This window comes from Cupressus sempervirens, chromosome 6, assembly GCF_028749045.1.
Source record: "Cupressus sempervirens isolate cs-2001-9-10 chromosome 6, ASM2874904v1, whole genome shotgun sequence".
NCBI lineage: Eukaryota > Viridiplantae > Streptophyta > Pinopsida > Cupressales > Cupressaceae > Cupressus > Cupressus sempervirens.
In genome coordinates this window covers 442,360,321-442,368,727 of record NC_143123.1, presented here as the reverse complement: position 1 = coordinate 442,368,727, position 8,407 = coordinate 442,360,321, and the positions used below count along the sequence as shown (strand labels likewise).

General features: G+C 33.4%; 1 pseudogene; it reads right to left on the bottom strand.

The window, feature by feature from the left end:
* Positions 1–5,753: 5,753 nt before the first annotated feature.
* LOC149552977 (cytochrome P450 94A1 pseudogene) lies at positions 5,754–7,335 on the bottom strand (annotated as a pseudogene).
* Positions 7,336–8,407: the final 1,072 nt, after the last annotated feature.

Sequence of the window (8,407 nt, the reverse complement as noted above, 5' to 3'; positions counted from 1 at the left end):
GGAATCTTCACCTAAATGGTAAACCTTTGGCCCTTACCCAAGGGTGTTCTACTAGACTATGGGCTAAGAAAGGTATTAAACAGTTCATAGATCTCTTTGAGCAGAATCAAATCACTCCTTGGGATGAGCTTAAAAATAAATATGATATCCCTAATTCCCATAAAAGAACTTATAACATGATTGTGCAAGCTATTTATGGTCTTCCCACTATATGCCATGTTGATTCTCAAAGGCACCTTAATTGTAACTGACCTGGTGGAGTTGTCACGAATCTGCTTAAGGCCAAGAATATATACAAAATCCTTGATTGTAATATGGATATTATTGATCATGTCAATGTTGTTTGGTACTCTTCTTATGATGCTAATGTTTGGAAAAAATACTTTGATATCTTGTGGAAGAATTATGTTGAGCCTAAAATTAGATGCTTTAGATGGTTAGTCATGTTGGACAAGCTTCCTATTAATAGAGATTTCTCTAATTGTGATATTTGTAATTTATGTAGAGTTCCTAAAACTGGTAGACATATTCTTTTAGATTGTACCTTTGCTAAAGAAATATGGAGAATGTTTGGCATTGTTTATCCTATTGGTGTTAATATTCTTGATATTATCACTAGTCATATTAATGGTCTTCCTAAAGATACCAACTTATTTTGGAATATATTATCTTGTAGGAACGAGGAAAGGTACCAAGGTAAGCTAAGGGATCTTACTGAGTTTTTTCGAAAACTCACTTATTTTAAAATTTCTTTGCAGGTGCAGGCTACTATGTTGATCGAGTGGGACAAGATGAGAAGGTTCCTTCATGATGGACATGTTTCTTTTTACCACTATGAGTTGAAGCATGGATACCAATGGCATAGAACCCTGGGTGATCTACAAGCTTTTGAGCAAGCTTGCATTAGGCTGAACAAAGAAATCAGTAAGAAAATGAATGCTACAAAAGAAGATCTATTCAGGCTGATGCAGATTCATGATTGTAAAAGCGTCATTTGGATGGAGGCTCCCTTAGGTTGGACTACTTGGATGGTCAATTACTATGATGTTCTTAGTTAGATAGTCCTTCTTCTTCTCTTTTTGTTATGTTGTACAACTGACTATGTTCTTCCTTGGTGAGGCTTGGCCTCCTTGTTGACTTTCGTGATGGTACTTTGGTTGCTTTGTATTTTTTGAAACTCTTATTTCTAATAGAAAAAATATCAATTTTATTATATCAATATTTTCTATATTATTTTATTTTTTATTTAAAGGTTGTACCAAGGAGGTCTTACACTATAAATCATATTAATTTTATTTTTTTGAAATGTGTTGAAGTTATCATTCAATTCATTTGTTAAATAATTCAAAATTAATATCCAATAGATAAACTTAAATGTGACTATTCTAATGCAAAAATTATAAATCTATTAAAAATATTTTTTTAATAAGTTAATGTAAATTTTCTATTTGCTAAATCATTTTTTTCATTTAGCTTACTTTTTAAAAGTAAAATATTTTAAGTTTCATTCTAATACTATAGTATTATTAAACTAGTAATGATATGTAAATCTTGATCTCTTTTCTTAATATAATTTTTATTCCAAATAAAAAATATATTTGTATAGTAAATTATTATTTTAAAAATATTTTTATTGCTATTTCTTAAGTAGTGATTAATGATTTGTATTTCTACCAATCAACAACAATTATTTTTTAATAGTATTATGCAATTAGTATTTTTCATAGACTAGATGTAATTTTTTTAATAAATAAAAAATTAATTTAGAATGATCTTATTTGCTAAAATAATTGAAGTCTTATATATGGACTTTCAGAATTCAACACCTTTAAAGAACATGATAATAGTATATTGTTTACCTTTTTTATACCACTTTTCTTTACTATATGTAAATCAAATTATATGTTTTATTATATATAAGTTAAATAAAAAATCTTTGTATAACTACTTCTTTTATTTAGACTATCTACATTAAAGTTTTAAGTTATTATTACAATTATAATATATATTACAATTTAAAATGTATTATATTTATAACTATGTACATTAAAATAAAATTAAGATTGTTGTTATATTTTATTTTTAAAAATTATAAGATTTAATAAAATTACAATTCAATTTACATATAAAATTATAATTATAATTAATTAAGCCAAGTACTTAGCCATTATGTGGCACTTGTTACTTCCTACCATAGGAGGAATACTTATGCATTCACCCCAAATCTATTAAATTGAAAGAAACAAGCACTGAACATTTATAATTAAATAGATTGACTAAGTTTCCTATTATTTGATATTTTGTGATATTGCAATTTTGCATTTAGAGTTGGCATGGATTGATCAATTACAGGTGCTCATGAATTCTTAGAGACCATGGTGATGTTGTCTAATGGATCCATATCATATTGACATTATTTGTGTAGTGGGAGCTTCTTAATGTATAAGTGGTAGATTGGTTTTGAGGCTTGACACTGTATGTTATAGGTTGTATATGTTGATGATTTTGAATTCATGTTGTATACCTTGGAGGTATTAAAGTGAGAAAAAATAAGTTTAAATGGGGCACATGGCCTTGTTGAGTAACTCAATGGATATCAACATGTATCTCCTCAAGTGGTAGATTATTGGAAATGACTCGTATGTATAGTGCTCACCCTATGGGTGACTGTTATGTATGATGGATGTTTAGGTCATCTAAAGAGGGTGTCTAATGGTGAAGGGAGTGACCTGATGTTGAAGAGAGTGACTAAAGCCAAAGGGAGTTATTCGATGCCAAAGGGAGTGATCTGATGCCAAAGGAAGTGACCTGATACTGAAGGGAGTGCCCATGACTGAAGGGAGTCCCCATGATCAAAGGGAGTGCCCATGACTAAAGGGAGTGCTCACGAACAAAGAGAGTGACTTAATGTCAAAGGAAGTATTTGAAGCCAAAAGATGTGACTTGATATCGAAGGGAGCGTCCGAGACCAAAGAGAGTAACCCAATGCTGAAGGGAGTTTCTTGAACCAAAGGGAGTGACCTAATGCTGAAGGGAGTGACTTGATGCCAAAGGGAGTGACCTGATGTCGAAGGGAGTTTTTGAGGCCGAATGGAGCGATTCTCAAATGCATGAGTGACCATTGGGACTGTCAAATGGACGAGTTCCAAGGTTGCTATTAACTATTTTTTTTTGTGATAGTTAATACACTAGATTGCATAGCATTTGTAGTGTGTATGAATTGTTGCATATTTTTTTGGGATATGCATGGTGAAATTCAAGTTGATTACAACATAATCTGAGTCTGTGTAAGAATCCATAGTTCATTATATGTAATATTGATTACTATAACACAAAGAAGTCGCTTGGGTTATTGGGTGGTGGATTTTTCCTGAAAGGGTTTCCGTGTTATATCTGGTCTCCTTCATTTATTTTGTGTGCATCGTATTTTATTTTTTATTTTTTCTTCTTATCTCAATGTTATGGAGTAAATTTGAAATCTTTCTTATATCTCCCTTAAATTGGCATTAGGAAGGCATTTCCACATGTAGCTTTCTTAACAAATAGAGCATGTAATTTAAGAAGACATAAATTATTGTTTGCTACAACATATGAACTAATGATATTGATTTATCAACAAACACAAATATATAACTCTAAAAATTTTACTTGAAATGAAAAAACTCCTTTCTAAGACTATATATCAGAGTTACACACTAAAATACATTTTATATCCAATCATTCCAATAAACAATCTGCATAGACCTAGTTATGGAGACTTAGTACACAAGTAATAGTTAGATTTTGTGTAGAGAAGATAAATAAAAATATGAATTTTACCCATGCAAATAAAGATAAGCATAGATTAGATTTTATGCATGGATGATGAGAGATAAGTCTCAACATAGAGAGGAGAAATTATTGTTGATCCAACATGTAACATCGTGTAGTTAGACTTTGAATGATCACAAAATCATGGCATTCTTAATGTGGCTATCTTGAAAAGTAATGCACCTTTAATAGGAAAAGGCATACAAAAAGTGAATAAAAGAGGTAGATGAGGGTGAAAAGAATGTATGGGTGTTACATGAAGAGCATCTACATGATATTAGTCAAGAAAATACAAAATTTTGACTTAAGAAATCTTATTACAAATTTCAAGTGTGATCTCAAGAGTGAGAATGAGAAAATAATTATGTACCAAAGAATTTAGGCATTTGCAACTAAATGCTTAATTCAAGTAACAGTTCTTATTCTGTGCACAAAAAAATATTTTTTTGTCTGTCATTGTATGCACATTCACCCGCAAAATCTTGATTTCTTTGAACTGTACATTTCAATAAAATAAAGTTGTTGTGGTTTGAAACTTCATCCACATATTTTTACTATCTACAAAGCACATTTTTCTTTTTCTTTAAAAATCTCTTTAGTGATTAGAGTGTTGTTGGCAAAGGAAGAGTCCAGATGGTTAAACATTTCATTATTTTCCTCTTCAACTAGAAGATTAAGAAGCATGTTGCTATTTTTGAGAGTTCATTATCATTAGCTATTATTACACAAGACGATTATTTATTGACCATATTTTGTACATCTTTTTTTGAGGAAAAAATATATGATATTTTCATTGGTGTGTAGTGAACAATTTAAACTAGAATCCACTTATATAGAAATAAATAGTCAAATGATTAACTATATTGACAATGCAATATTAAATTATGGTAACCCCAACATGTGGTTGTAGTTTGTTCTATGAAAACACTTGGATTAATTGATTAGAACTAGAAAGTCCAATTTAAAAAATATATTCATTATGAATTTTTTCTAAAGAAAAATCAAATAATTTAATATTTTATTGATTGTAAAAGATATTCCATTTTGTATGCTATTCCTATTCTTATAATAACCAACAATCTATATTATAAATGATTAAAATTGTTCCTAGTTATTCAAAAAGAATAATCACATAAACATATGAATGATTAACTTTAAATATCCAAATAAATTTATTTGTCAATAAAATCCTAAACAACAATAAAATTTGCCTACTATTATTTAGGGGTTGCCTTCTAACTGAAAAAATCTTGTTATCCAATAGAAATATCCTACTTATATAGGAGCAAAGACCTAATTATCGACCAAGGGTCTGATAATCATTATGGTTTTATCATAGATACCTCCCAAATACTACTTTTTCTAGTCCAAAAAATGAAAACACATGTAGTAATAGCAGGTCTCATGTGTACTAATTGTCGTTTATTTTTTAGCTTTTTTGGTTGGTAAGTAGCACATTTGTGTAATCACTATTGGGATATTTTGTAAAAAAACATTTAAATGCAAGTGCTAACATTTTTTAGTGAGTGACTATTAGTGCATGAACATAACATGTATTGGGCAAGCATTTTGAAATGACACTTTCAAACCAATCTGGGCTCCAAGATCCTGTCCCTAAAGTCAAAATCTTAGCTTTAAGCACTTTACTCACTTACAAAATACAATAAAAAAATCTACAAAATCCAACTTAAAATTAAAAAATCCTAGATAAGTGAAGTTAGCCCTAATACTAGTAAATGTTTTTCTCCTACATGTTGAAACTTTTATACAAAGCTTGTAGATTGACTTTTCCCAAGTGGATGCATACATGAGTTTAACCAAGAGATGTAAAACCCAACTAGCAGCGATAATCGTGTTGACACGCCTACTTTTACCTTTGTTTTTTCAATATAAGCTGTAGCGAGAGTCGACCTTCTGACAACAAACAAAAACCCATCCGAAACTCAGGGGAGTTTTTGTCGTCTTTTTAGCACGCGTATGGGAAGGCCAATCTCCATTTTAGTCGTGATCATCGCAATATACTTGGGATTCTAGTTGCCATCAACCTCTACCCTCAACTCTTCTATAACATTCGTAGCGATACTTTTCATCTGAATAAACACCGTCTGTTTCCCCATGCAAACTCTCGGCCTTGCCTGGAACACTGGATATTTGAATGTATCGTGTGCCACAAATTCTAGCGAGCCATTATCCATCTTGCTGAGCCATCTCTTCGGCTTGAATTCCAAGCAGTCGAAGCCCCAGATGCTCTCCATCCTCCCCATGGCGTAAGGGTGGTGTATCACCCGCATCCCCTTCCTCACCACCGTCCCATCCGGCAGCACATCGTCTTGCAGCACCTGCTTCATGTTTGATGGCACGGGTGGGTACAACCTCATCGACTCGCACAGAGCGGCCTGTAGATACTTCATCTTCTTCATCATATGAGAAATAGCAACCGGTGCTCTCTTCTCTAGCAGCGACAAGGCCTGTGATTTCTTCGTAGATATTCTGCTCGACTTGTGGATGAGAGTAGAGGAGCCAGAAGAACCATGTGAGTGCAGTAGAAGTTGAGTCCCTACCCGCCAAGATGAAGCTTATCACAATATCTCTCATAGAAAAATCGTACGAGGCCTTCCCTGGTGCAACACCGCTCTCGTGAGCGGAAAGAAATTTGGACAAGAGATCTTCACGCTACGGCCTGCCATGAGAGTGAAAAATTTCCTTCTTCCTTGCATTGATTATGTCTTGAGTGAAGTTGTGAACGGTGTGGATCGCCTGGCGCAAGCGTTTCTCAAAGCCGAGGTTGAAGAATTGCTTGATCATCCACAGGAAGGGTAGGGGATTAGTGAATCTTTGGAGGCTTAAATTGGTGGCGACTTCAAATGTGTCTGCGAATTTGGAAAGGGGTAGAGAAATGTGGAGGCAAGCGAGGTCCATGCCGAAGGCCACCTTGCAAATGTTGTCGAAGGTGAATCGCTGGAAGATGTCCTGCAAATCCACCCGATCACTCCTCCTAGCCACATTTCTGAGGAGTGGGAGGAGGTGATTGGTGATCTCACCCTACACGCTCTCTGTTATGAAGTCGTGAAGAGAGTTGGTGCCAAACTTGTAATTTGCAACTCATTTCTACAATTTCTAAGCGTCGCCATCGGCATTAAGAATTCTGGTTTCGAGCAAATCATGCAAGCGAAGGCAGAAATAATTGCCCTTTGAATAATTTTGGAAACAGGTCTTGAGCAGGTGCTCCACATTGGGTGGATGTGCTATGATGACTACCTTTGTTCCAAGACACTAAAAGGTGATGGTGTTGGAAGGAGTGTGTCTGAGAATTTTCGTTAGCCATTCTAGGATCTGACTTTTGTTCCTCTAGAAAGCAAATAATGAGCCCACAATTGGATACGATGTAAGCATAGTATTGTTGGATTTTTGATTTATGAGCACATAGATTATATAACCAACCACTAACGCAAATGCAAACACGAGGGCACAAAAGCTTAACAGATATTTCATGCCAAGAAATAATTGGGAAATGTTGTTCGACATCTTTTTATTGATCTGAATGGTTTTCGCCTGCCTTGTTTTCTTATATTTTGAACTCGCATCCCACATGAACAGCCCTTCAAAGTGTGAGGGCGGCAAATTTTCCCGATGTTATGTAACGACAATAAACATAGTTGTCGTCAGCCTATTGTGCTTACCGGCATTGCTATCTTTAGCCCACCGTGGTCATCGAACTGAAAAATAATACAACCGAGGAATACGCGTCATCATATGAAAGAGAAACGTATTGTTTTAGGAAACGTCTAAATCAATCATAGAGCACTCTTAAAACCATGTTCTCATGTAGTTGCTTAGCTTGGTTTTATACTTAAATTTAAGTACTAGAGTGCGGTCCAATGAGGGGGGCTATAAGATCTATTTTATGGAGCAGGTGGTCCCATGAAACCAAAAAAAGTTTTGCTACAGACTTAATTGGAATATTCTTCTAAATAATAGCAGCTCCTACTTTTTAGAGTGTAAATTTGAGTGGGTGGAAAAGGTGAGGGACTAGAAATTGTTCCACTAGCTTAGGCTTTTCTTTCACCACTTGTCAATCATATACCAATTTCTATTTCTTTATCAAAAAAAATTTAAACATTTTATTTATTTAGTAAGTGAATGAAATATGTCAAATAAAAATAATTAATGAGATCACTACTTCCATAAAGTATGGGGCTTAAACTTACTAAGGATAACTTCACTAAAAAATTCATGGGACCTTTTGCTTTAAAATAATCCTTAAAAATCTCTAGAACTCCTGTTCAATTTTTTTAGGAAACCCCCCTCCATGGGATTGCAAAAAGTGAGGCTAAAAATAAATAGTGGTTGCTTATTGAAAAAGCTTCATTTGTTGTCATAAATTTACTTCCCTCCTTTTTTTGTTTCTATTTTTTATTTAAGTTTTTTAATCACTAAAATTTCTATTCAATTTTTATTAAAAATAATAATATGAAAATGATTAGCAACAATATTAGCAGCTACATGGGACCATAAACTGCCCAAAATACTCCTAAAAATACTAAGCAATGGTTGCTAGGCAAATTAAGCCTAGCAGCTGCATGAGGCCTTACTCCTA